This window comes from Lissotriton helveticus, chromosome 1_1 (assembly GCF_964261635.1).
Source record: "Lissotriton helveticus chromosome 1_1, aLisHel1.1, whole genome shotgun sequence".
NCBI lineage: Eukaryota > Metazoa > Chordata > Amphibia > Caudata > Salamandridae > Lissotriton > Lissotriton helveticus.
The window spans coordinates 467,497,131-467,523,985 of NC_136057.1; the positions used below are offsets into that span (position 1 = coordinate 467,497,131).

The 26,855-nt window shown below is 43.2% G+C and overlaps 1 protein-coding gene across 4 annotated transcripts in view; it reads left to right on the forward strand.

Moving 5' to 3' along the window:
- SCUBE1 (signal peptide, CUB domain and EGF like domain containing 1) overlaps positions 1–26,855 on the forward strand; it is a 2,199,864-nt gene that overhangs the window by 207,954 nt on the left and 1,965,055 nt on the right. The gene's annotated exons all lie outside the window — the stretch shown is intronic.

The following is a 26,855-nucleotide window of genomic DNA, read 5'->3' on the forward strand; positions in this document are numbered from 1 at the left end:
CAAGCATGTGAATCTATGAAAGACACCAATACTGGAGAACCACCTGTTTACAGGTAAGTAACAATTGTTCATCCACTACGTATCATGGTCTCTAATGTATCCTCACTAAAGTGTGTAAATTGCTGACAGTTCTCGAAACATGAGAATGCGGTAATATGCAGTGTGTTCATATCTTTTGCTTTACCTATACCTAGACAAGAAGTTTTTTGCACTGTCTTGTTCAGGAAAATAATTTGATGTGCTATGAGGTATGCTCTAAATAAGGCCTCTATTCCCTGAACCTGCCAATCTTTCATCCCACAGATAGATTTTGTGTCTGTTGTGTCTTTCCAAAAGTTGAAACCAAAAGTTGAAACCCTGTATAAACAGTTCGGAAATTAAAAAGAAGCAGAGTATATCAGCCTGATGTTTGTTAGCATATTTTTCTTTACAGGTGTTGGTGCAAGCCTATAATAATACAAAGCTGGGTTAGATATATCAAACCCTGAAAAATAAGCAAACTTTTGTGCAAAGGTCTTTGAACTACCTTTTGGCGGTGTTGGGCAGTGTGTTCCCATTATGTGTAATTATAAACAGCGCGTGGGTTACTGGCTTTATGTAAAAAATGGTGACCATAATGTTGGTAACAGAACATGTCTCCAAAATTACTCGCACTATCATACATTTCATCATATGAAAATGCAGCTGATTGCTCTAAATCTGAAAGCAAATTTTGTACAGTTGCAATGTCCCAATCATCAGAGGAAGTACTAGAGGTGATGATGTCATTTGAAGACATCTTAAACAAATATGGAATTTTCAAAAATTCAGTAGGACCATAAACATCATACGAATCCCTGTCCCATAGAATTCCTTCAGGAACTGGAAACGCTATTATGTTCACCAGGGACAAGTCTCTTAGTTCACAATGTAATGATGCATGTGGCTTAAGGACCAAGTTCACAAGTGTTACTGCAGAGCATTCTGGGAGAAAGTGTCCATTCAGAAGTAGGAAATATACAGTTACCATACCAATCCAGAGTACCAGGAAAAGTAATCCAATTGTAATCTATAGATCTATCTAGGGAGGGGTGGTGTCGGCAGCTCAGGTTCACTTGGATCTGATGAGAAGTCGTCATAATGCGCTAAGTAGCCAGATGCTGTTGGGTTGATTCTTGGCAGCTCAGCAGGTTTAGTGGAACTGGTGGATGACTCGTTTTGTGGCATGTTGACATAGACGTTGTCAATTTTTCTAATTGAAATTTCTGTACTTGTTGACTGTACAGTTGTGGTTGTTTCAACTACAAGAACCATCATGTCATTGCTGTTCGTAGATTCTGTTTGGAGAGTGAAGTCTTTAGTTGTTATTAAAGCTTCCATCTGAACTTCCTGTACGGTAGCAAGAGAAGTACCACGGCTACCCCAGAGCTCACGTGGCCTACTGTTGAGATTCAGCCACATAATGTGGTTTGATCAGATCAATGGAGACACACCTTTTGTCTCAACAGCCGGCAATGGGCGCAAGAAGGACAGCTCTTGTTCCTTCGACAGCTAGGACAGGTACAGGCACTCTGTAGCATGGCCCAAATTATTTCTTGTCCACAATATTCTTTCTGACCATGTCCCCATCCTTTGGGACCCAGACGGATCTGTTACCGTTTTCACATCCCCAGTGGAAGCACATTTGATTTGGATATGGCTTTGCAAAGCTTGGTATTCTTTATGGTCCTATAAAAGATTCAAACAGCCATTGACGTAAAATGGAGTTTCAGCTGACACTATCAAGATTGGGTAACCAAATTCTCATCCCGAACAGAAGGTCATAATGTGTCCGACCCTCCAGGGATTTTCTTGTCATGTTGTTAAGTGCTGTTTGGACCCCATATAGGTGATTGAACCAACTGCTGCCCAAGCCTAGGACCCTTGCTCTTAATGATTGCTTTAAGTCACAGTTTTTCCTCTCATCTACCAAGTATCAGGATGATAGGGGGAGGAGTATTGCAAGGTCACACACAAACTTTCCATGGCTTCTTTGTAAGCCAGAGAGCTAAACAACAGGCCCTGGTCAGAATGTAGTGTGCCAATTGCGTATGTCCCTATGAAGACTTGCAAATCCTTTATAACAGTTCAAACATGAGCCGAGCGCAAGAACCAAACCCACAGGAATCTAATGCATGAGTCTACTGCCACCAAGATGTACTTGTAAGCCCCATCTGAGTGTAATGGGCTGCAGTGATCCAAATAGACATACACAAGTGGTTTGTCTGAGATCAGTAAAGGTGCTTGAGCAGAACGTGGCACGGTAGAGCCCTATATCTGCTGGCAGATTTTGCATATAAGGACAAAGTCCTTGGTCTGTTTAGTTAAACCTGGCCACCAATAGCGCTGCTTTAGTAATGAAACTATAGCAGTGATCCCTGTATGTGCTGAACCCAGACCCTTGTGTGCAGCTAGTATTAATCCCAATCTACGATCAGAGTTTGGTATTACTCTATCCCCCCTCCTGGAATTTGAGCATACAGAATATTTTGTTAATCTAACTTGTAGGAGTACTTAAGTGGAAAGCCTTTCGGCAGTGCTGAGCAGTTGCGGGTGGCATTGACAGCTATCATAGTTGCTCCGTCTATCCTCGTACATGAGAGAGTTATTGCAGCAATGGCAGCAGTGCGTACTGTTGCCTTGGTGGCCTCATCTGCCATTGAATTCCCTTCAACATGAACGCCAACATGTTGATGACTCGATGTATGAATAACATGAGCCCGTGGCCGGCATTCTTTCAGATTTGCTACTTGTTCCCAGAGCATCTTGTGCTTTACTGTACAACCAATTCCTAAATCCATTCTAGCCTCAAAAATGTAAATATTCGTTGTAGGACGGGACACAATAGAATGAATCACACACTATGGGAGTGGGGAATTCACGATCTGTATTCTGTAGTTCCAGTATCAGGGCTTTCAGCTCTGCCAGCTGTGCCGTACAGTCTCCTAGAGACTGAGTCTGTGTTTTATCAGGAATGAACTTTCCATCCAGCTTTGTGCCCTTTTACAATTGCGCATGCCGCAGAATATTGCTGTTTGGTTCTACATTCATATCGATCTAGAGGCATTATTTTATTCAGTAGAGGACATTCTCATTCGGACTGCAAAAATGCTTGTGTTTGTAGTATAGGGTCAAATCTGTAATCTACACCTGTTGCAGTAAGATAGTTAGCCCATTGAATCCATTGTGAGTGCAATGCTTTGGCATTTGGGATGCTTGCTTTTGTAACGGCCTCTAAGGTCGGTACCTAGGTCATGACAATTATGCAATTCCCCTGAGCCAGTGCTTTCTACCTTAACTGCTGTCAGTATTTTTTCTGTTGGGGCAAAATGCATTTGTGTACTGATGTGATTTGAAAGCGATAGGTACTGCATCGCTTTCATTGAAAGTGATGTAAGTGTACCCTGTTGGTCCAGCGACAACATGGATTACCAGGTTAGCTGTGTTGACACGTGTGTGTAAATGTTTGGAAGCTAACATGTCAGCGTGTAATGAACTTAGAATATCAGTACGTTCCTGTGTCCAATGATGTATTGAAAAATCGGGTCTGATTACATTTTAGAAAGGTTTTACCCTTTCAGCGTAATCTAAAATGTATGTTCTTCCAAAATTAAAAATCCTAAAATGGATTGTAGTCTTTTCTGAGTTCTTGAAGGTTGGAGTAGTACACATTTTCCTAAAAAGTGTGCTGCCTGGCTCCTGCCTTCACTTGATAACTTGTATCCTACAAATGGGACACTGAGGTAGGCGCTTTTCAATTTTTAAAAATTAAACTTGTATCCCAACTAGGCGAAACCAAGAATTATGTTGTTCGCCCTCGCCAAGTGTTCCATTAATTTATTATCTGTAAGATGGATGTCATCCACATAGGACAATGCCTCTTGATCAATATTTTGAAGCAACTCTATCTTACACCCCTGGGGTAGTCGACAAAATTGGCGTTAATAACCTAGCACTGAGAATGCTGTCAAATATCTTCTCCCTTGTGCTATATTTTGGCTGAAAAATCCATTTGAGATATCTAGTATTGTTTTTTTTTTTCTGCTCTACGTTATTCATTAGAGCAGCACTATATGTATTCTGTACAGCAAATGTGCCTATGGATGCATTTTAATGTCTATAATCTAAGTCACGACAATATATAGTATCTAGTTTTATTATAAGAAACGGGATTATTCAGAGGAGCGGTGCAATTTTCTATCACCCCTTGGTATTTAAGTTGATCTAAGATCTCCCTGACTTGTTTCTTTGCCTAATTTATCAGGTATTGTCTCTGGGGTTGAGGACTTGATTTTAACAGGATTTCGTGATGGGATGACTAATCATCCCATCCAACAGGATTGGGGTAGAGTGCGGGAGCAAGTGCCAATGGCCAGACCTGCACTTATACATTTTTTACTGATTCTGGTACGAGGATGGAGAAAGTAGGTAAAATAAATTCATCTCGCATTGGTTAATCCATTACGAACTAAGGTGGCCAATCCTTTTCTTTCCTTGGTATGTCCCCCTCCATTTGGAGCGTTATTTCGTTTAAACTATGTGAGACACTTACCCTTGTATCTGGTGTTTACACATTATTATTTTTGTTTTTAATTTGTTTATTGAGTTTTTACATTTCGGGCACAATTAAACAAAACTTTTTATTTCGAATGGCTTGTGTATATATATATATATATATATATATATATATATATATATATATATATATATATATATATATATATATATATATATGTGTTCTCTCACAATACCCCAGCTTTAGGATCGCACACTGCTGCTCTCGACCATCCGGCAATAACATGCAGCCTCGTGATTACCTCCGTTTAGTTAGTTGCTGCCAACGCGTTTCGGGGCTTGGCGCCCCTTCTTCCTGGGCTGAAAAAAGCACAATTGAAGCCCGCATGTCTTGTTCCTCAGCTTTATTTCAACAACCATCCTCCCCCAAGGGACGTGTTACATCCACTATCCACTGGTGCATTATGGGAGATGGAGTGCTGCATGCGGCTGACAACTTCCTTTAGTAAGTTCATTTGTGTTTTTTCTCCATTCGCAAATGTATTTTCTCTAAGTGAGTCACATTATGGTATTCACAGGGCTATTTTGAGCAATTTAGAAAGCAGCGACATCTTCCCAGATACAGTTCCGAGCATGGCCTCTTTCAACTGCGGAGTCTTGTCTTCCCCAGTCGATGGTGGTGCTGACCCCCACGGCAGGGCTGCCGTGTTGTAATGTTCTCTCACAATACCCCAGCTTTAGGATCTCACACTGCTGCTCTCGACCATCCGGCAATAACATGCAGCCTCGTGATTACCTCCGTTTTGTTAGTTGCTGCCAACGCGTTTCGGGGCTTGGCGCCCCTTCTTCCTGGGCTGAAAAAAGCACAATTGAAGCCCGCATGTCTTGTTCCTCAGCTTTATTTCAACAACCATCCTCCCCCAAGGGGCGTGTTACATCCACTATCCACTGGTGCATTATGGGAGGTGGAGTGCTGCATGCGGCTGACAATTTCCTTTAGTAAGTTCATTTGTATTTTTTCTCCATTCGCAAATGTATTTTCTCTAAGTGAGTCACGTTATGGTATTCACAGGGCTATTTTGAGCAATTTAGAAAGCAGCGCCGTCTTCCCAGATACAGTTCCGAGCATGGCCTCTTTCAACTGCGGAGTCTTGTCTTCCCCAGTCGATGGTGGTGCTGACCCCCACGGCAGGGCTGCCGTGTTGTAATGTTCTCTCACAATACCCCAGCTTTAGGATGGCACACTGCTGCTCTCGACCATCCGGCAATAACATGCAGCCTCGTGATTACCTCCGTTTTGTTAGTTGCTGCCAACGCGTTTCGGGGCTTGGCGCCCCTTCTTCCTGGGCTGAAAAAAGCACAATTGAAGCCCACATGTCTTGTTCCTCAGCTTTATTTCAACAACCATCCTCCCCCAAGGGGCGTGTTACATCCACTATCCACTGGTGCATTATGGGAGGTGGAGTGCTGCATGCGGCTGACAATTTCCTTCAGTAAGTTCATTTGTGTTTTTTCTCCATTCGCAAATGTATTTTCTCTAAGTGAGTCACGTTATGGTATTCACAGGGCTATTTTGAGCAATTTAGAAAGCAGCGTCGTCTTCCCAGATACAGTTCTGAGCATGGCCTCTTTCAACTGCGGAGTCTTGTCTTCCCCAGTCGATGGTGGTGCTGACCCCCACGGCAGGGCTGCCGTGTTGTAATGTTCTCTCACAATACCCCAGCTTTAGGATCGCACAATGCTGCTCTCGACCATCCGGCAATAACATGCAGCCTCGTGATTACCTCCGTTTTGTTAGTTGCTGCCAACGCGTTTCGGGGCTTGGCACTCCTTCTTCCTGGGCTGAAAAAAGCACAACTGACGAAGGCGTACCGCCGAAACGCGTCTTTTCTGTGTGCAATAAATCCGCTCTGGATTTGACCCCCGCGAGTGCAGTTTCTTTGTTCGTGTGCACTTAATATATATATATTAAGATTTAAGAAATAACATTTTCCTTTTCCAGAATTATCTATATATGCAAACCAGTGGGACTGCGATGGGAACCTGCTTCGCCCCCAGCTACGCAAATCTTTTCGTAGGCTGGTGGGAGGAGCAGGTTGCCCTAGCAGGTGAAAATCAGCGATGGGCCAAACATATCGTAGTATGGCGTCGATACATCGACGACCTCTTCCTGGTGTGGAGGGGCTCCTCCACACAGGCAGAGGATTTCATTGGGGACCTCAATCAGAATCAGTTACACCTGAAGTTCACATCTGAGATAAGTGAGACTGAGGTACACTACCTTGACTTAAGGGTATTTGTCAACAAAGGGAGGCTGGAAACAGCACTATATAGAAAGCCGACTGCCGGCAATAGTATATTGCATGCTGGTAGCAGTCACCCCCCCAGTCTGATTCGCAGCATCCCTTACGGAGAACTTTTGAGACTGAGGCGGAATTGCTCTCTAGAAACAGACTTTGTCTCCGCAGCTAAGGGATGTATTGCCAGATTCTTGAACAGAGGGTATGACCAAACGTTGTTAAATGACACTTTCAACAAGGTACTAAGAATACCTAGGAAACATCTCCTTACACAAACCACTAAGATCAAGGAGCATTCAGAGGTGAACAGCAAATTTCGCATGATCACAACTTACTCTGCTGAAGCCAACAAACTAAGACAAATGCTCACAAGGAGTTGGCATATCTTACGCACAGATCCCATTATTGGGAGTGATGTTCCAGATAAACCCCTACTTACATTTAGGAAATCAAAATCATTAAGGGATAATCTGGTACAGAGCCATCTTGTGCCAACTCAACCAAAGATCAGTGGCACCCTGAAAGACATGAGGGGGTTCTATCCATGCGGGAAATGTCGAGCTTGTGATAACAGCAGACGGACACTAAAGTACAGTGTTCCAGGTTTGAGTAAACCAAGGATGATCAACAAATTTATCACCTGCACGACTCCATACGTAGTGTACTGTTTGGTCTGTCCATGCGGACTCAAATATATTGGAAGCACGATTAACAACGTGAAACTCCGTATTTTGGAACATCAAAGAGCAATCACAAACAAGGATGCGACCTATCCTGTTGCTCGACATTTTGCCAAAGTACATGGCAGCAATAGGGAATTGTTGCGCTACTATGGCATTGACCATGTACCCATGCATCCCAGAGGAGGAGATAGACTACTGAGTCTTCGCAGACTGGAGTCTAGATTTATTATAGATCTGCAGACCAAAAGTCCCTCAGGGCTTAACATTGGGGAAGAACTTACAGTACACTTAGGTCGATGACCTTCCATCACGTGACATATGTCCCACAGTTACCCAATGTAATTCCTAGGTAAAATAGGGAATTATACAGAGATATGAGCATATGAAACCGAATAGCGATTACTCATGGTATTAGAAACTACATGAGTAATTTCTCTGAAAGATCGTTAGGAAACAGTACACTTATTGATTATCCCTTATTCTCTACCTGTTGAATGAAAGAATGAACTGCTCACAATGAAACTTATACAATGTTATTTCGTAATCGATTAGCTGTATATATGATTTACTTTCACATATTGATACTGCTGGTATAGTTTTGATTCAAACAGTTATTTTTATATCGCAGTACTATTTTTTAAATTTCAGTGTATTTTGCTTCCACTTATGATATATTTTGATAACAGTATCATGTCTTGTGACAAACTGTGAAAGGTCAATATGTCAATTCTCTCTTCCACATTATTGACATCTGATTGGCATGAATTAGTCGGATGTGTAATCTTCTCCGGAACGCAGTATACACTGTGTTGCCGGAGCCTTGCCGATACACGGCTAGATTGAATTTCACCTCTGTTTTGTGACATGCGGCGAAAGGTTATTAATTTATGGTGTTTGTATTTTCTGTTGGGGATTTAGCCAGCACTATGCCGATTCACGGCGAAATTGTATTAATTTTCATACATTTAATTAGTATCTGGCAGTTGTTATTAGTCCATACTGTTTTAAGCATTAAGGATATACAAAATGAATCATATCATTTAAGTTTAAGTTTATTACATGCATTATGGCCGCCACGTTCCACCAAGCGTTTTTCAACAAACATCGTAGTATGTAAATTAAGTCCGCTCTCACTCTCAATGAGGGCGTCCACAAAAACGAGCCGTGCGCAGCACATCGCTGACACTGACGAAGGACTTTGTGTTTGAAACGCGTCTGTCACCTTTCGCCTGCTGTAAGCGTCAATAAAATCCTATCGCTGTACCCGGAGTGCTTGAGTCTTCCTTGGGATACTGGGAGGCCCTCCGAGCTTCAATATATATATATGTATATATATGTATATATATATATATATATATATATGTATATATATATATATATATATATATATATATATATATATATATATATATATATATATATATATACTGTGGAGAAGTGTGGCTCAGGGGTTAGAGGCAGCAGACCCGGAAGCTGAGATCGGTCCTGGACCAGGGTTCAATTCCTCGGCGGGTCTTGGGCTAAAAATTCCACGGACTCGATAATTCTCGCTCCGGTGCCTCCTCGACTCACGGGTTCACACTCTGCGACTCTGGGCAATAGCTTGCTTAATCTCCACAACGGCCCCTCGTGGCGGGATGCCTGACTTTCACCTTGTGGATACCCTGCTATCTCACAGGGGAATACCAGGAAGCGTTCCCTAAGCAAGCGCCGGGACACCCACTGCGGGTAGCTGTGCGCTATATAAGCTCAACTACATTTACATTTACATTTACATTGGTACCTCTATATCGATGAAATTTTCTTGATATGGCGTGGTACCAAGCAGGAGGCTGTTGATTTCATTGCAACACTTAATGTGAATTCGTTCAATCTTGCTTTTACTCACAACATGAGTCAGGACGGAATCTGTTTTTTGGATGTAGAGGTTTTGATCAATAGCAACAGGTTGGAGACCGTGCTTTACAGAAAGCCTACTGCCGGTAATACTGTGCTGCAAGCCAAAAGTCATCACCCGGCGCACCTGATCCGCAGTATCCCCTTCGGGGAGATGCTGTGGATCAGACTTATCTGCAGCACGGAGGCACACTGCAGGGCAGCTCAGGAGGACAGTAAGGCACGGTTTTTAGTCAGAGGCTACACTGCGACTGCTATACATACAGCAATTCAGAAGGCTAATGCTATTCCGAGAAATTAGGTTCTTTTGCACAAGAAAGCACTAACAGCGGAAGTTGAGAATGCCAAACAACAGGTCAGACTTGTTCTGACATTCAACCGACAGTACCAAGCACTCCGTAAAATCGTCACAACAAATTGGAACTTGGTCTGCAATGATCCGGTTATTGGCAAGCTCATGTCTTCCAGACCTGACATCTCGTGTAGAAAGGCACGCTCGTTAAGCGATGCGTTGGTAAAATCCAGCCAGGAGGTACTCACTAATACCTCTTGGCTTCAAGCCAGCAAAGGATTCAGGAAATGTGCCAGTTGCAAGGCTTGCAAACACGGGGTGAGTAAAATAGAATATATCACACCTTTCTCCAATGTCCCCCGTGTGATCCAAAAACAACTCACGGTGCAAAATGGAGTTCGCGGTTTATGCGCTGGAGTATCCGTGTGGTCTGCGCTATGTGGGTAGCACTAAGCTGCAGGTCCACAAGCGGATACTCCACCACATAAGGGCTATCAATACCAGTGACGCCACGTACCCTGTTGCACGTCATTTTAAGGATCAGCACGACAACCAAAGCCATCTGTTAAGGTACTTCGTTATCTACGCGGTTCCCTCCCCTTCGCAGGGGAGGGAACCGTGAGGCGATCCTGAGAGCGCTTGAGACTAGGTACATACTTGACTTGGACTGCAAGTTTCCCTCAGGCCTCAATACCAGTGTGGACTTCTATACGTGCCTGTAACCTCTCAACCTTGGTGTTTTGATCACCTTCTCTCTAGCTCAGATTAACAGTTCCATCACTTCCAATCTCAACAGGGTAAAAATGATGCGTTTACAACTGTCCCTGGGAGAGGAATAAGGGAAAGTCGCATACTCGTTTTTTCCTTCCTATAAACAGTTCAGTGGTCTTAGTAACACTTGTCACTCTTGATTTTAATATTAATTGTTATTTGAAAAGAAAAAAAGTGATTCTATTGTATGTTTTGTTTGCACAGGTTAATGCACTTCTTATGTTCACCAATGTTACATTATATGGTCGTAAAAAATTCTTTTTGGTAGTTTATCCCGGGAGGTTCATAATTTCTTTCTATGATGTTGATTGTACCCACTTGGGTAATATCATGAATGAAATCTCCAGGTTTTGGATTTATTTTCAAAAATTGCACTTTGCACTTTATCTACAGCCAGTCTTTAGAAATTCTGGGGATATACTCTCCACACACGATTGTGTTTTTACCCATTTGGGTTTTATTTGGTCAAATTCCTCGTTTATTTGATTTGATTTAATGAATCAATGAATGTTAATGAATTTTTGTTAAACAAGGGTTTTTTAGTATTCATGAGACCATCATATTGAGTACCTTTTTATGTCATATCGGTAGTAGTACTGCATTATATTTTATCTTGCTCATATACAATCTGTAAGATAATGTTTGCCATTATGTTCAAGTCTCAATATGAATCATGAAATGCAAGGCTGTATAAATTAACGCGCTTATTACCACGCACCCAGTATTTTCTCTATGTCTAGTTAATCTGGCTGTTGTAACTACCAATCATGTAACACGGTTATGCACACTTGCACTTTAAAAAGAAACTGCTGCTCTAATAGCGTCATGTGATCAAGGCCTCTGGGTAGGCTGAAACGTTATGCTGGTGGCGAAATTAAATAACGAATACATTATTCACCTCAAACTTGGGTCGGCTCTCGTTTCCTGTCTCTGGTGGAGTCCTTTTCGAGGGAGATTTGCTGGAGGTGCTGGTTCGAGGTTTTGCTGCATATATATGTATATATATATATATATATATATATATATATATATATATATATATATATCACTTTGTCTCTCCTCACCACAACTCTACATGGACGGAGTCACGGCACTGCAACAGGTTAGTTTTTAAGAAATTTTATTCACACACCATGTGAAAAATAAAGTGCATCAGATAACGGTCTACGCGTTTCGGCTACTCCTAGCCTTCTACTGGACCATAGAGTCCTGTGGTCTAGACCCCATTTTTAAAGTGCTCAGTGCTAAGTACCCTTTTCCCTTTCCTTGGTCATCTAGACCGCCAACCCTGCACAGTTAATTAACAGCATATTTACATAGTCATTGTAGGTAGTTCATATTATTGTAAAGTACTATATGTCTTTATCAAATTTTGTCAAAAGTCAAATGATAATATTTACTAATTTAGTATTTTCAGTTTCAACTTTTTCTTTTTTTTTTTTTTCCCTTTCAAATTCAGTGTACATTAGCTCTTACAACTAATCCGAGGGTTGTTACTATGTATATTCTGTAAAGTACATTTCCAAGAAAAGTATTCCCGAACTAAATCATAGTTTGATACATTCTTGCAGACCCTTTTCCCCAAGTCTGTTCATATGTGTATATGTACACTATTTACACTATTTTACATTCTATATAGGACGGTTTTTCTAAAGTTGTGTACATACTTATTCATTTCTGATTATTAGTCTTGTGACGATTCCAGATCGGGTGACGTTTTTAACCCTTCAGGATTCATGTAAAGTACATCATTTATTCGATCCTATCCTGGTCACCCTATGTTAATAATTCTTTCCTTAAGTAACAAAAGTTCAAGATATTTCAGTAAGAGTTCTGAAGTGCCCCAAGAAAAATTATTCTTTGAAAGAATTGCCCCTGACAAAAAGTTTAAATCATTCTTCCTTGGTATGACAATTACTAAATGGAACCTCCTTACAATGTCCAATTTCCCTCACACTCATTTCTACTATTTACATTGTTCTATACATGTTCTGTGAATAAGTGTTCTTATTCCCCATCAAAAAATATTATCAAAGATGTACAAAAAGTTCCGCATCCAGATTGTGCCCAAATGGAACCTCCGTTCCCATGCCCAAGATCATTCTTGATTCCAGTTTCCGGAGTTGAAGAGTTCGATCCCCACCTCTCTCAGAAATTTTAATTAGTTTGATCCCTCAATATTTCAATAGGGCTGGGTTGCTCTGATGATATTTGGCAAAGTGTGTGGCCATCGGGTAGCTTGTGTCCTTGTTTTTAATAGCTCTTAGATGTTGTAGTATTCTTAATTTCAGTTTGTTAATCGTGCTCCCGATGTAGGACTTATCACATGGACACTGTAGTTTGTAAACCACACATTTGGATTCACACGTAATGTGTTCCCTTATTTTCTCCATTTGGCCATTTTTCAGTTTGTACTCCTTGATGTTCACGCCGTGTTCACAGGCTTTGCACTTATAACACTTCCAAAACCCAGGAGCTGTTAGCCAGGTTTGTTTTACAGGTTCCTTCAATTCCAGATGACTTTGGGTTAGGATATCTCTTAAAGAAGAGGTTTTCCGGTAAGTAATACTGGGAAAGGGTGTTAACTTCTCTTTCAGGGTGTTGTCCAGAAGCAAAACTTCCCAGTGCTTTTGTAGTGTCTTTTTCATTTCCTTACTTTGGTTGTCAAAGTCCATAATTAATCTTGTCACTTCAGTATCCTGATTGCTTCCCCTGCTGAAATTATTTTCAAACCTTTGATTTTTAGGTATGAGCAGTTCTCCTCTGTTCTTTGTCATCATCCTTGATTTCGCGGCGGATATTACTTGTTCCGGATATCCCCTTTCAAGGAAACGAAGACTAATTTTCGATATTTCCTCATCTAGATCTATTTGTTCGGAACAGTTTCTTTTAGCTCGAAGCATTTGGCCATAGGGAATACTCCACTTCAATTTAACAGGATGTCCGCTGTTTGCGTGAAGGAAGCTATTACACGCAGTGGGTTTCCTATGTATTTTGGAGCATAGTTTACCTTCCTTTACAAATATTTCTACATCCAAAAAAATGAGTCGAGTGGAGCTGATGTTTGAAGTAAAGTGTAGATTGCAGTCATTGACCTCTAGGGATTCAATAAATTGTTCTAAGGATCTGTTGTTGCCTTCCCATATGACGAACAAGTCGTCTATGAAACGACACCAAAGTTTAATTCTAGAACCATTCGGATTTTCCTCTTCTTTCTTCACCACCTCACTTTCCCATGTCCCCATCAGGAGGTTGGCGTAGGTAGGCGCAAATGATGTCCCCATTGCGGTTCCCTGCTTTTGGAGATACATTTTCCTCAGAAACAGAAAAATGTTATGTGTCAGACAGTAGTGAAGCATGTCCATTAGCATCGCTGTATGTTCCAGAAGGTTCACTGAACGAATTCCTAGTGCATTCCTTATGGCTTTTGAGCCATCTTCATGGCGTATTGAGGTATAAAGAGAGGCAACATCAATGGTTGCCATCAGATAGGTTGGTCTCCATTCACTTTCCGAAATTCTTTTTAGGAAATCCATTGTATCCCTTAGTAAAGAGGGTAGTTCAATCACATAGTTCATTAAAAAGACATCGATGAATCTTGATGTCGATTCTAACAATGATCCTATTGAGCTAACAATTGGTCTTCCTGGGGGAAGTACAAGGGACTTATGAACCTTAGGCAGGAAATATATTGTAGCCACAATTGGATTCTCTGTTCTTAGATAACAATACTCATCGAAATCGAGTAGGCCCCTTTCTTTCCAACCCATCAATAAGGAATGGTATTCATTTGTCCATTCTTCCATTGGATTTGTTGTCAGTTGTTCGTAATGTTCATTGTTGTTGAGTTGCCTATTTGCCTCTTCGACATAAGATGAAACGTCTTGTACCACTAGATTGCCACCTTTATCAGATGATTTTATTATGATAGATGTGTCATTTTTTAATTCCGCTATTGCTGCATATTCTTGTGGTGAGAGATTTTGTCTCTTTTTTTTGACAGATTTATCCGAAATTTTGGTTATTTCCTCTACCATTATTTCAAGGAACAGGTCCACCTTATTGCCCGGTGGTAGTTGTGGACAAAATCTTGAGCTCCTTTTCAGACCACTTTCACCTCCTAGATTTGTTGGTATACCCAGTATGTCACAAAATTCAACCTCCATTTGTGGTGATATGGTATTATCTTTTTGACTGGCTGAGGGAATTTCTTTGATGGATGCTAGGGTTATCATGGCTGGTAAGTCCTTTTGCAATACAGTAGACATCGATGTTTTTGTCTTGGGGATATTTATTTTCTTGTGATCTTTTTCGGCAAAATATTTTTTCAATTTTACTTTACGGCAAAATTTATACAGGTCAATGCGTGCGTTAGGAACATTCATGTTCTTTGTAGGGCAAAATGAAAGTCCTTTATTTAGCAGTTTGAGTTGAGCATCTGATAATTCCTTGCTTGAAAGATTTATTACTATGTTATCGGATGTCCCCATTTTCTTCATTGCTATCTTTGCTTTCCATTGCCTCTTTTTGGTTTGGTTCCTTTTTCCACCCCTTCTAGTTCTTGGTTTGCTGGGGGTTTCTTTGGTGGTTTCTGTGTTCTTCCCCACGCATTTGTTCTGCCTCTCCCTCTTTGTCGCGTGACCATATGTGCCAACTGTATCTCCCCCCGAAAATCCAGGGGTGTGCCAGTGGATTCTCCTTCTATTGAGCTCACTTCAGAACTGTCCACTTCTTCAATGGGTTCTGTTATCGTTTCTGTATTTTTGTCCATGGCCACATGACTCCTCATGGTGTCGTATTTTCTTGCGAACGTATATATTCGCCCATTCATGTAGTCCAACCGGTCTCTAGTGAACTTGTTCGCCTTTCGTTTTTCTACCTCCATTTCATGTTTGGATATCTTCTTTTCCATGTTCTCAATGATTGTCTTACCCTCTTCTGATGTCGTTATTGTGCTCAGGATTTTTTCAAGTTTCCTTTCGGCATGGATAATTAAAGTTCTCATTAACTTGAAGGAACACTTGTTCGTGTCGGTCTGCCATAATTTGATGAGATCCACGTCTAGATCGTTTAAGGTGGGCATTATCAAAATTCTCAATCCTCTTGGGATTCTTTTATATTCAATATACTTTTCCAAAGTAGTCTTCTCCCACCATTTGTTAATTTCTTGGATGTGTTGGTATTGCAGCTCCCTCACTATCATCAAGACCGTTCTGTCCTTCATTATTTCTCCACCATCTCCTTTAGATCTTTCAGTTATGGTGGGTGGATTATCATCATTCAGAAGCTCGCTCGCCCTCATTTGGCGATTTCTGGACTTATCTGCCATTTTTCGCTGTGCAGGGTTGACTTATAGTTAATCTTGTTGATGTTGCTTTATTTTCGCCTGGTGTGCCATTCACTGAATTCTGGGGTCAGTTTCTTCAGTTTCTGATGTCCGCTGACTTCCCATGTACCTGTTGCTCCTATTAGACATTCTGTGTCATTCGGTTCCCGATATGCTGTTCTGTCCCTTTAAGGAATTCAGGGTTGCTTCGATCGTTGTTTTCTCTTCCCAGTCCCTTTCCGGGTTGTGATTAGTTTACTGCACTGTCCGTGCGTAGCACCATGGTTTCGATTTACTGGGCAATGGACTTTTTAGGCGGTGAGTTCCCTCTGTTCCCCTCTAACCGCTTAGCCTCCCATTGACACTCCCGGCTACTCTACCCTCCGGCTCGCTCACCGGCGGGAGGCTGTTGTCTCTCCCGGCCCCAGCGCCACCTCCGTCGCGCTACACGGCGAAGCGAGAGCAAACACACCCCCCAGCCAGTTTACTCACCACCGGGTTCTTCGCCGCTTCAATCGTCCACAATCTTATTCCACGGCCGATCCTCAAGACGCCTTCATGCGGGGCCACGGTGCTTACAGCAGAGGTGTCGATCGTTTGTTCTCCAACTCGCACTTCCTGGATTGTTTTCTCCGACCGCTCCTCCTCACTCGAGAGTGCCTGTGATATATATATTCGTTTCTACTTCCTCCAAAGAACACCGTGACAGCGGTGCATCACAGGGTTAGAGGTTGCCCTGTTTCTGTATACAGTTTTCACCCAGCACAACAAGGTTGCGCCAATGCACTCCAGTCCAAACAAAATCGCCAAACAATCCAATTGCGTGTTCCAAGGATTATTTATTTAATTCAATTCCAGCATGATATCAGGTATGGAACAACAGCCCCAACGCGTTTCAGCGAAAACTCGCCTTGATCACGGGTGGGTTGAATGTCAAATTGAAAACAGTAAATAAAGTTTCAGTAACAACAAATCTCGCGTGATTTCCCATAAGTGAAAAATAAATAAAGGACTTAGACCAGATATCTGGGGGCCATCTTGTAGTGGTGTAGTTAGTGCGAGTTATTAATAGATTAACAATTACTGATCAGTTCTAGCTGGCGAATCATATATTGCCCTCCAAAGTAACAGGATGTCACATATTGTAATAATAACAACTATGATATGGATACATGCCCATAGACTGGTCCCATAAGTAAATGACCTATATATCATGGCCAAATATGGAACCGATATATCTTGCCAATGCAGTATGCTCATAAGTACCCCAAGTGGGAAAATAATTGATTATCATACATCCAAAATAAATTGCAAGACAATACAAAACCATAAAAAACGTTTTGGAAGACTTTTTCGAAGACTTTTTAGAAACTATTTGTAAATACATCCCAAGTGAGAGAGTTGTTTAAGTCTTTCTGGCACAGGACAAATTATTCTTCATGTTCAATATCAAGATAGGGACTCAACATTTTCCGATATGTGACTCCATCATAGATACCTGGGCAAAAAGGAGAAAATGGGCCAGTCAAACTTAACACCAATACACCTAGTCCATCAAATACAGGCCTCTGGTTCTTAGTACATAAACAGTGCATCATTATACCAAACAGAACTATAGAAATCAAAGTGAATTAAAACAACTGATTAGAGTTAACAATTAAAAACAACGGGAGTATGGTGTGGGAGACTCAGTCATATACAGCCCGCTTAAAGATTGGATGTAATGTAAACTTACACAGCCAATAAGCAATGTCAGGTTAGTATTGCAAGGTAATTCCCCGAGATGCCAGATCATTTCCTCCTCAGAGTTAAGGCCACCAGGGTTCAAAGTATCTAGATCTATAATGTACCTGTGTTCAAGTTGCCGCAGCTTTCGGATTTTGTCCCCACCTCTTTTCATGGGTGGTAATTTGTCAATCACAAAGAATTTTAAAAGGTTGCGATTACTGTTGTGGCATGCTTCAAAATGTCGGGCAACAGGTGAGGTTTGGTCTTTATTTTGAACGGCCCTCATATGTTCCAACCCGTTTTTCGGCTGGGAACATAGTGCTCCCGACATATTTTTTAGAACAGGGGCAAACAAGAATATAGATACAATATTCAGATAAACAGGTAAGATGTTTACCGATACTTTTTTTTTTCTTCTACGGGAAAAAATACCTTTTTGACATTGGTACTATGTTTGCATGCCTTGCATTTCATGCAGGTAAAAAAACCTTGAATGTTACTGTTCCTGGATTTGTTATTACTCACATCATTTTTAATGAGATTATCTTTCAGTGAATCTGCCTTACGATAGGTCATGTTTGGAATGTCTCCCAGAACGTCTCGCAATGTAGGTTCCGTCTTAAGGACATTCCAATGTCTTTTAAGTATACTTTGAACCTTCCAGGATTTCGAATGGTACGTTGAAATGAACCTAACCACTTCGTTATCCTGTTTGGCATCTTTATCCTGGGGACTCAGCAATGAGGCATGGCTGATCTTACTGGCTTTCTGGAATGCCTCATCAATGACTTTGGGATGATAGCCTCTTTCTTTAAATCGCTCTTTCATACACTCTCCCTCAAGTAAAAAATCTTGATCTGTACTGCAGTTTCTCCGAGCCCGGAGAAACTCGCTAAACGGAATACTGCGGATCAATGATTTAGGATGACCGCTTTCTGCATGAAGCAGAGTATTCGCTGCAGTATCCTTGCGAAACAGTTTCATCACCAATTTATTGTTGGATACTGCAATTTATAAGTCAAGAAATACCATCGTCTGGTTACTGATTTTACCTTCTAGTGTAAGATTGAAATTGTTTTTATTGAGATCCTGTATGAAGAGCTCAGCCAGGGCCCGCGGGCCATCCCAGACAACGAATAGATCGTCAATATACCGCAGCCATATTTTGACATGGCTGCGGTATAGGGCGTGTGTCCTCGCCACTTGCTGCTCCCAGCTCGCCATAAACAAATTGGCGAAACTTGGAGCAAAACAAGTCCCCATCGCTGTCCCTTGTTTCGGTCTATAATAGACATCATTAAAGACAAAAAATTTTGTTCAAGGCAGAAGGTCATCATATGTATGAGCATCTCCGTATGATTCAAATAAGAAATGGACCTGCTTTTAAGAAATTGGCGACATGCGTCAATTCCATCTCTGTGTCTAATCGATGTGTATAAGCTACACACATCTAATGTAATGAGTAGATAATTCTCTTGCCATGTAAGATCTCTCAACTTGTTGATGAAATCCCTACTGTCCTTTACATTAGAGGGTACTTTTTCTACGAAAGGTCTTAGAAAGTAATCGATGTATTTAGATGTGTTCTCTAAGAGAGAACCCATCGAAGACACGATGGGCCTGCCCGGGGGTTTGTTAGGGTTCTTATGCAGTTTGGGCAAAAGATATAATATTGCCACCTTGGGATTACGATTTAATAAGAAGGAATATTCATTCCACTCAATAATCCCTTTAGCTCTCCATTCATTGAGCAAATCATAGTAAGTACTATTCGTTTTTTCTATGACCAGCAAAGAAGTGACTTCATAACACTCTGAACAATTTAGCTGTCGCATACCCTCCAGCATATAATCATGCACATCCAATATAACAACATTCCCCCCTTTGTCAGATTGTCTGATGACTATCGAGGGATCACCCTCCAATGTTCTAATGGCCAGACGTTCTGGTTTACTCAAATTGTCATTAGACGAGCAGTTCTTTTTGGCCAAATTCTTGAAATCATTGATGACTAAGGATTTGAAAGTGTCAATGCTGCAAGCAGGCAAAGAGGGATTAAAAGTAGATTTGGGCTTAAAGGAGTTGGGACAGTTCAAGTTAGTATTAAACCCCAAAGAAATTGCATTGATGGAATCATCAACAGGAGTTCCAAGTTCCAAGCATGTCAGGGCAATCAAAGACTCTATTTCACCAATTGTTTCACAGGCAGGCTTGGTGATAATCGAGTTATTGCCACCACTTTTCACTTTTAATTTGTTCCACTTGTGTAAGCGTAATTTCCTAGTAAATTTGAACAAGTCTATGCGTTCTTGGGAGTATCAACAATTAGACGTTGGACAAAAAGAAAGGCCATACTGCAATCAGCATACGTTGAGGCAGCCCGCGACCGTTGGGCTGACTTCAAAATGGTGGCCCTGCTGGACAAATGCTGTCATATTGCATAGGAGTGCAGCGCCAGAAATCCACAGGTGGCATCCACAGCAGCATCTGCCGGGTAGTGGACACCAGCCAGAGTGAACTACCATGTTACTGGTAATGTGGAGAGGCCCAGCCTGACTGAAGCAGGGGAAGTTCCTCGCTGGTTCCCTGGGGGCACTGGGACTTAGGAGATGGCCAGGCTGACCGCAATCTGACACTGTGACACGCCGGGGGAGATCTAGTGACAGCCAGGGGCCCCGTTGATAACGACACAAGCGCAGGGGTCAGTACCAGCGCCCTCTGTTGCCCGGAGGGGTTGCCCGCCACGTGGCTGCCCAGGTGGAGAGGTGCTGAGGAGGCGTGCTGCGTGTGGTCCGACTGTTAGGACGGTGGCAGCCAGGAGTTCGGCGACTAGCAGAACTGAGTGAGTTACACCCGAATGCACGACATGGCCTAACTCGGAGGTCCACCCCAGAGGCCTGCTACGTGTTCATTCTGAAAACCTCCTTGTGCCCGCGGATGCCCACATACCTTGGCTCCGCTCTGAAATATTTCTGCTGACAAGGGACTCAGTCTAGTTACAATAACAAGACACGCGGGACAGGTCGAACCAACACTTTGCCTGGAAGTTACTGCCGGACGCACGTGCACGACCGCAGAGGCGAGACTGGGCAAACCAAGGGCGACCCAGAGGGCTACATCAGACGCTGCCAGCGGTCACTCTGAGGGGCTCCTATAAAGATGATACTGCGACAACAGATGTTCCCCTCTCGGGCAAATTGGATTGGGTTCTCCTGGCCATAGAGCAATCCAGACAATCTGTTGCCTTCCCATTTACACATGAAATCTCTTTAAGGTCCTCGGCACCAAATAATTCATTTGTATTTTTAATAGGACCCAAAAACAACCTCCTTTCTATGGGAGCTGGTTCACTGCTACGTGCGGACGAGTTGATCAAATCTATAGTCCTCTACAAGTCCCTCTTTATAGTTAGGGTTTGGGAATAACGCTCGCTGAAACGTAGTATCGTCGTCCCGTACCGGATAGATTTTTTAAAAATAAAAACATGCCTTGAACGGATTATGTTACTTACCCAGTAAGCCTTTGTTCTTGGCATGTAAGGCTGTAGATTCAAATGTGCCCTCCCTCCTCCCCAGATACCTGTGTGGTTGGCAGTTTAAGTTAATCTACATTACTTGCATGGACATGACATAACTTACACTGATTCTAACTCCATTCTCACCCTCTTGTGGGAAAACAATCTAACTATGGAGTTGATGCCCATGTACAGTATTAACAAAGGGAGGAGTTACAGTCTTATGACTCCAAAAGACTTATTTGAAGAAAAACAGCTTGCAATTATTCGAGCCCAACACTAGATGGCGGACTTATGCAAAGCATGTGAATCTACAGCACTACATGCCAAGAACAGCTTCTTTTTGGGTAAATAGCATAATCCTTGTATCAATCTGTTGGAAGCTGGTGTACTACTCAAAGATGTGAGATTAATATTAAATAGTGCATTTTATACATAACTGGGGAATGCTTAACATGACACCCACCTTTTTCCTCCAACCCAGGGGCAGATTCTCACCCACGTTGCATCTTCAACAGGCATAGCGAATCTGCTGTTCCTTGCAGAAGTATATGCATCTTCCTTTTAAAAAGCCGAATAAACAAAAGATGACACGTAACAGACATGGTGTTCAATTTACTGTTTATGGGATGAAAGTACATAAAATACAGGAATGGGTACTGAGGGTATAGAAATACCTTACATTAACTATCTGTAGATTTGGTAAGAGTGAGGGAACACCAGGGGAAACAAACAAACCAAGACGACCGGGTAAATCATGATCGTTTTTTTTTTTAAATCTCTGGCAGTAGGAGATTCAATTTAGGTTTTTAAAAAGCTGCCCAAAAACACATTTTTGTGAATATTTTTTTGGGGCGCTCTCACCTAACCCTGGGCGGGCAACTTCGCTACGCCCACGAAGTGGGCGTAGTGTCGCCTACTAAGCCCTTTGCAAAGTAGGCGAAGTAGGCAACACTGTGCCCATAGCGAAGTTGCCCGCCACCCGCCTCCCTCCCGCCCTCCCTAAATGGGAGGGCGGGAGGGAGAAATGCGGGCGGCCGCGCATGCGCATTAGTATCCAAGATGGCGGCGCAGTTACCAGAGGGAGCCCCGGAGACGCAGCCGACAAGGTAAGTGGTGTTTATTCTTTTTAAAAACATTATTTAAGTATTTAGGGAGGGCGGGAGGGAGGCGGGTAGTATTTAGCGAGGGAGGCGGGTGGCGCGTAGTTGGGCTACACGAAGTGCGTAGGTGGACGTAGTTTCTGGTCCACTTCGCGTAGCTTCGCGTAGCTTCGCGTAGCCCCACTACGCCCAGGCTTAGTCTCACCCTGTCTCTTGAGTGATTACTCTTTTCCTGGAGTAAGGGACTTTGATGAGTTATGTTATGTTATGTTATAAAGGCTTTTATAACGCGCTCTATTACTAACAAGTATCCTGGCGCGGGGAGAGAAGTGGCAAGCATGGCGGGTTTGTCAAGATAGAAAAGATAGTTACATGATTTTATTAAACAGATGGGTTTTCAGTCCTTTCTTGAAGGCGGTGATGGACTGGGCTGCTCTAAGACACAAAGGAAGAGCATTCCATGCCCTAGCGGCCCTGACAGAGAGAGACTGGCCTCCTAATCTGGAGTACTTAAATCTAGGCATAATCATTTTACATTGATTGGCCGATGGAAGGCAACGATTCGGAACATAGAGAGCAAACCGTTTCCTCAAGTACACAGGTCCGAGCTGATGGATAGCTCAGAAGGTAGAGAACCAATTTTTTTAAACATGATTCGGTGGGCCACCGGAAGCCAATGGAGGCCACTAAACAAGGCATTTGCATAATCAAGCCTGGAAAGAATTAGAGCACGTGTCACAGTTTCTTTGGCCTCTCTCGGGAGAAGTGGAAAGAACCTGCATAAGGCTTTGAGAGTGCCAAAACACACGCCGGTAAGTTATTTGATATGGTCCTCAAACTTCAGATCACTCCCAAATCAGACCCCTAGGTTCTTAGCTGGGCCACCCATAAAATTGGGACAAAGCAGGTCAGGTGGCCATAGGAGGTGTCTAAAGTTATCGGGAAAGGAACCATAAAAAAGAACCTCGGACTTGTCTTTGTTGCACTTAAGCTGGGCAAGTGCTAGCCAGCGAAAGACAGAAGAGAGGCAAAGCCGAACCGCCGATGTATCCAAGTTGTCCTTGGACCAGGTAAACAAAAGTTGGGTGTCATCGGTGTAGGCCATTATTTTAGCCCCCAACTGTTCGGCCAGGTAAATCAAAGGAGTCAGATAAACATTAAAAAGCCGGGGGCTAAGAGTAGACCCTGTGGGACACCAGTGGTGAGTTTCCTAGGCAGAGAAGCGTGAGGAGGCATCCAGACCTGTTGTGTCCTATTTTCCAGAAATGACGTTAGCCAGTCAAGTGCTAATCCAGAGATGCCTACGGCAACCAATCTGGTGAGGAGCAGGCCGTGGGGCACCGTATCGAAGGCGGCAGAGAGGTCTAGTAAAATCAGAACCGCTCTGCCACCTCCATCTAGGCACTCCCGAATTGCCTCAGACACCTCAACCAGAGCCGTTTCGGTGCTATAGGCGGCCCGGAACCCTGATTGGGCCAGGTGCAAAGCCTGAGACGACTCAATGAAATGATCTAACTGGCAGAAAGCAATTTTCTCCCAAACTTTGGCCAGAGCCGGCAACAATGAAATAGGCCGATAGCTGGATGGAACAGCAGAATCCAACCCGGCCTTTTTTAAAAGCGGGAGAAGTTTGGCTTGCTTCCAGCAAGGCGGGACAGTAGCTGAAGAAAAAGAGAGGTTAACAATCTGGGTAACCTCGCTACACACTATATCAGCCACCCCGCCAAGCACCCTGGCGGGGCAGGGGTCCGTTGGGGACCCTGATTTCAAAGCCTCAAGTACTGTTAGTATGTCTGACTCAGTAGAGGGAGAGAAAACAGCAAACTGCTCAGCTGGCTTAGGCGTGGAGAGAAGAGGTAGTGCTAGTGGGGACTTGAAACTGTCACAGGCAGCTCGCAAGTCCTCTTGGATTGTAGCAATTTTATCAACGAAAAAAGAGGAGAGCTCTTCACACCAGTGATCAGATGAGGGCAGCATAGGTTGTGCAGCACATGGCGATAGGAAGCTCTGAACAATGGAGAAAATGTCCTTGCTATTATTGTTTGCCTTTTCAATTCTCCCTGCATAGTAGTTACTCTTAGCTGTTCTGATCGCCGCATAATAATCCTTTTGGACGGCTCGCAGATCACTCTTTGCCACAGGCAGGTAGGATTGTCTCCACACCCGTTCGAGTTTCTTACATCCAAGTTTCAACTCCTGTAGGGTGTGGAAAAACCAGAAGGGGAGGACCGCATCCTACGAATGCATCCCTGGTTGATAGAGGCAGCTGACCCCTGTTCCACCCATGTGTTAAAAACACTGACCGCCTCATCAATCTCCGAGGTCAATATAGGACGGTCTCGGGATAGGGACTCGGCCAGGGACACTAGATTAATCCTCTGGGAGTGCGCGAGTGGAGGAAAACCTCCACCCGCCCCGCAGCTCTTTCCAAGGACCAAGAGAACCTAATCAGCTCATGGTCGGACCATGTGACGCTCTCAGGACAGGTCATCACAGTGTTAAAATTAGAGCATACCAGATCTAAGAGGTGGCCTCCTACACGGGTTGGAGCATCGACCCATTGTTTGAGGTGGGCCATAGTTAAGGCTTCACCTAGGTAGTTAGACTCACTAGAGTCCAACACATCAACATGAATGTTGAAATCACCTAGGAGCAAAAACTTTGAAATTCTCAGGGCACGTGGTACTATAACCTCCTCCAAGGCTTCAATTAAAATGCCCAACATTACCCGGAGGCCGATACACCAAAGTGCCTCCCAGAGTGAAATGTGGGTTAAGCACAAGAGAAAAGTGGAGCAACTCCGCATCCCCCAGTTCGCCCTGGGGTTCACAGGAGAAGACCCATTTGTTCCTATAAATCACTGCGACTCCACCCCCTCTGCCGAGCGGGCGGTCTGCCCTCGTGATCTTAAAGCCCCGCGGGATAGCTAGCTCCACCACCGGGGCACAAGTATCATTTAACCAGGTCTCGGTGAAAAAAAAAGATCAAGTTGATCCTCCGCCAAGATTTCAAAGACGTCGGCGGCATGCTTCACTAGGGACCTAGCATTAATTAACCCCGCTCTAATCAGCATAGGGTCAGTGCTTACTTGTTCAGAACAACTAAGCGTGGGATGAAAGTGAAAGTTACACGCCGAGCACACCCGAGATAGGCAATCAGCTACCCTCCAGGGGTTATCTTCTCCACATCTAGGAACATTAAGTGCGGTGAGATCAACACGTGAGTACCTTAGTCTAGTGGGCTGTTGCTTGTAATGTAGACAGGCAGGGGGTCTGGCACTAGGCACGTCTGGAGCACGGACGGGCACAGACGGGCCCTCCTATGGCGCTCCTTCAGCGCGCAGTCGGCGCGCCCGCTGCGCGCGACCGCAGCGCGTCCGCGAGAGCATTGCTATTTGAAGCCTAAGCCCCTCCCCTGGCTAGACCGCTGCCTACGGTCAGGCGGGGAACCGGGACTTCGGAAAAGATGGCGTCCGACCCTGCCCTCCACAGCAATCGGCACAGAGGAGCCGCGGTGGAACGGGGCAGAAGGAGTTAGAGCAAATTAATAAGGATGCAGTGAAAATGCAGGTAAATACACAATCACAATCACAGTTAGGAAACAAGTTTTAAAAGGTTTAAAAAGTTTTCAGAGCACAACACTGGGTTAAAAAGCAGAGGAGAGACCCTCGCAATCTGCTCGCCACTAAAGCAATGCTCCAGGCGCTGCTACCACCCTGAACTATCGATGAGTGTGACGAACAAAGAGGTACAGAATAGTACAAAGCCCGCAGAGAGGGGGGTTAGGGCCCATCCTAATTCATTGGTGCACAGTTCCACACAGATGAGGTTTGACCTGTTTTGATATTAAGATGGTTGCTGAGAAAGCAGTAGTTATCAAATGCCCAGTCGTATGTCAGACTCACTTGTTAATCCAATGACTAAACATGGCCAGGTGTCTCTCCGTTGCGCAATAATCTAAGTGGTGTTTCAGGCCTTGTCGGTACTTTCTTCTCAAACACTGCAGGCTCTCAATGAGTTTTTCTGTTGCTGGTAAATTCTGATTTCATCTTAGGTCTTCTAATAGTGTCATTTATCTACAGTGTTGTCCCTGGTGCGCTGTACAGTTTTTAGTTGGATACACAATATGTGCAACGGGATTGTAGCTCCTTGCATGGTCCTATTTCAAGGGTGATTGGGATACTTTCACTGGTAAATAACGTCCGTGCTTAATCTGCGTCCAAGATTTTTCTTCACAGTCCTTAGCTTCCCTCCCACCCAAAGCTGTGTATACTTTTATAATATAAGGCTTTACATATCTTTCATTGCTGGATGAATTGTATGCTTACTAGGAAGGTGTGCTGGCAAAATATTTACTTTTTAATATCGAGCTGCATTTAAATGGGCTCTATAGAATTGACAGCCAACCTTTAGAGGCACTGGAACTAGGGGTGATGGAGGTGCTTCAGCATTCCCAGATCTTCTTTGAGTAGCTAAGCTGGATAACCAGCCATGTAGGGTCACACAAGGTTCATTTTGCCGAATAAAGTGCTCTATAAATCATAGTACCGCGCCTCACCATTTCTTAGCAATATAATGTGAAAATGCTGTCAAAAATGCACTAGAGGACACCACCATTCTTGCAGACTCTCTAGTGGCTAAGCTTCTGCTTATTTGGTACACTCGTTTTTTAAATAGCTCTAGGATTATTCATTAGTGTTATTGAGTTCA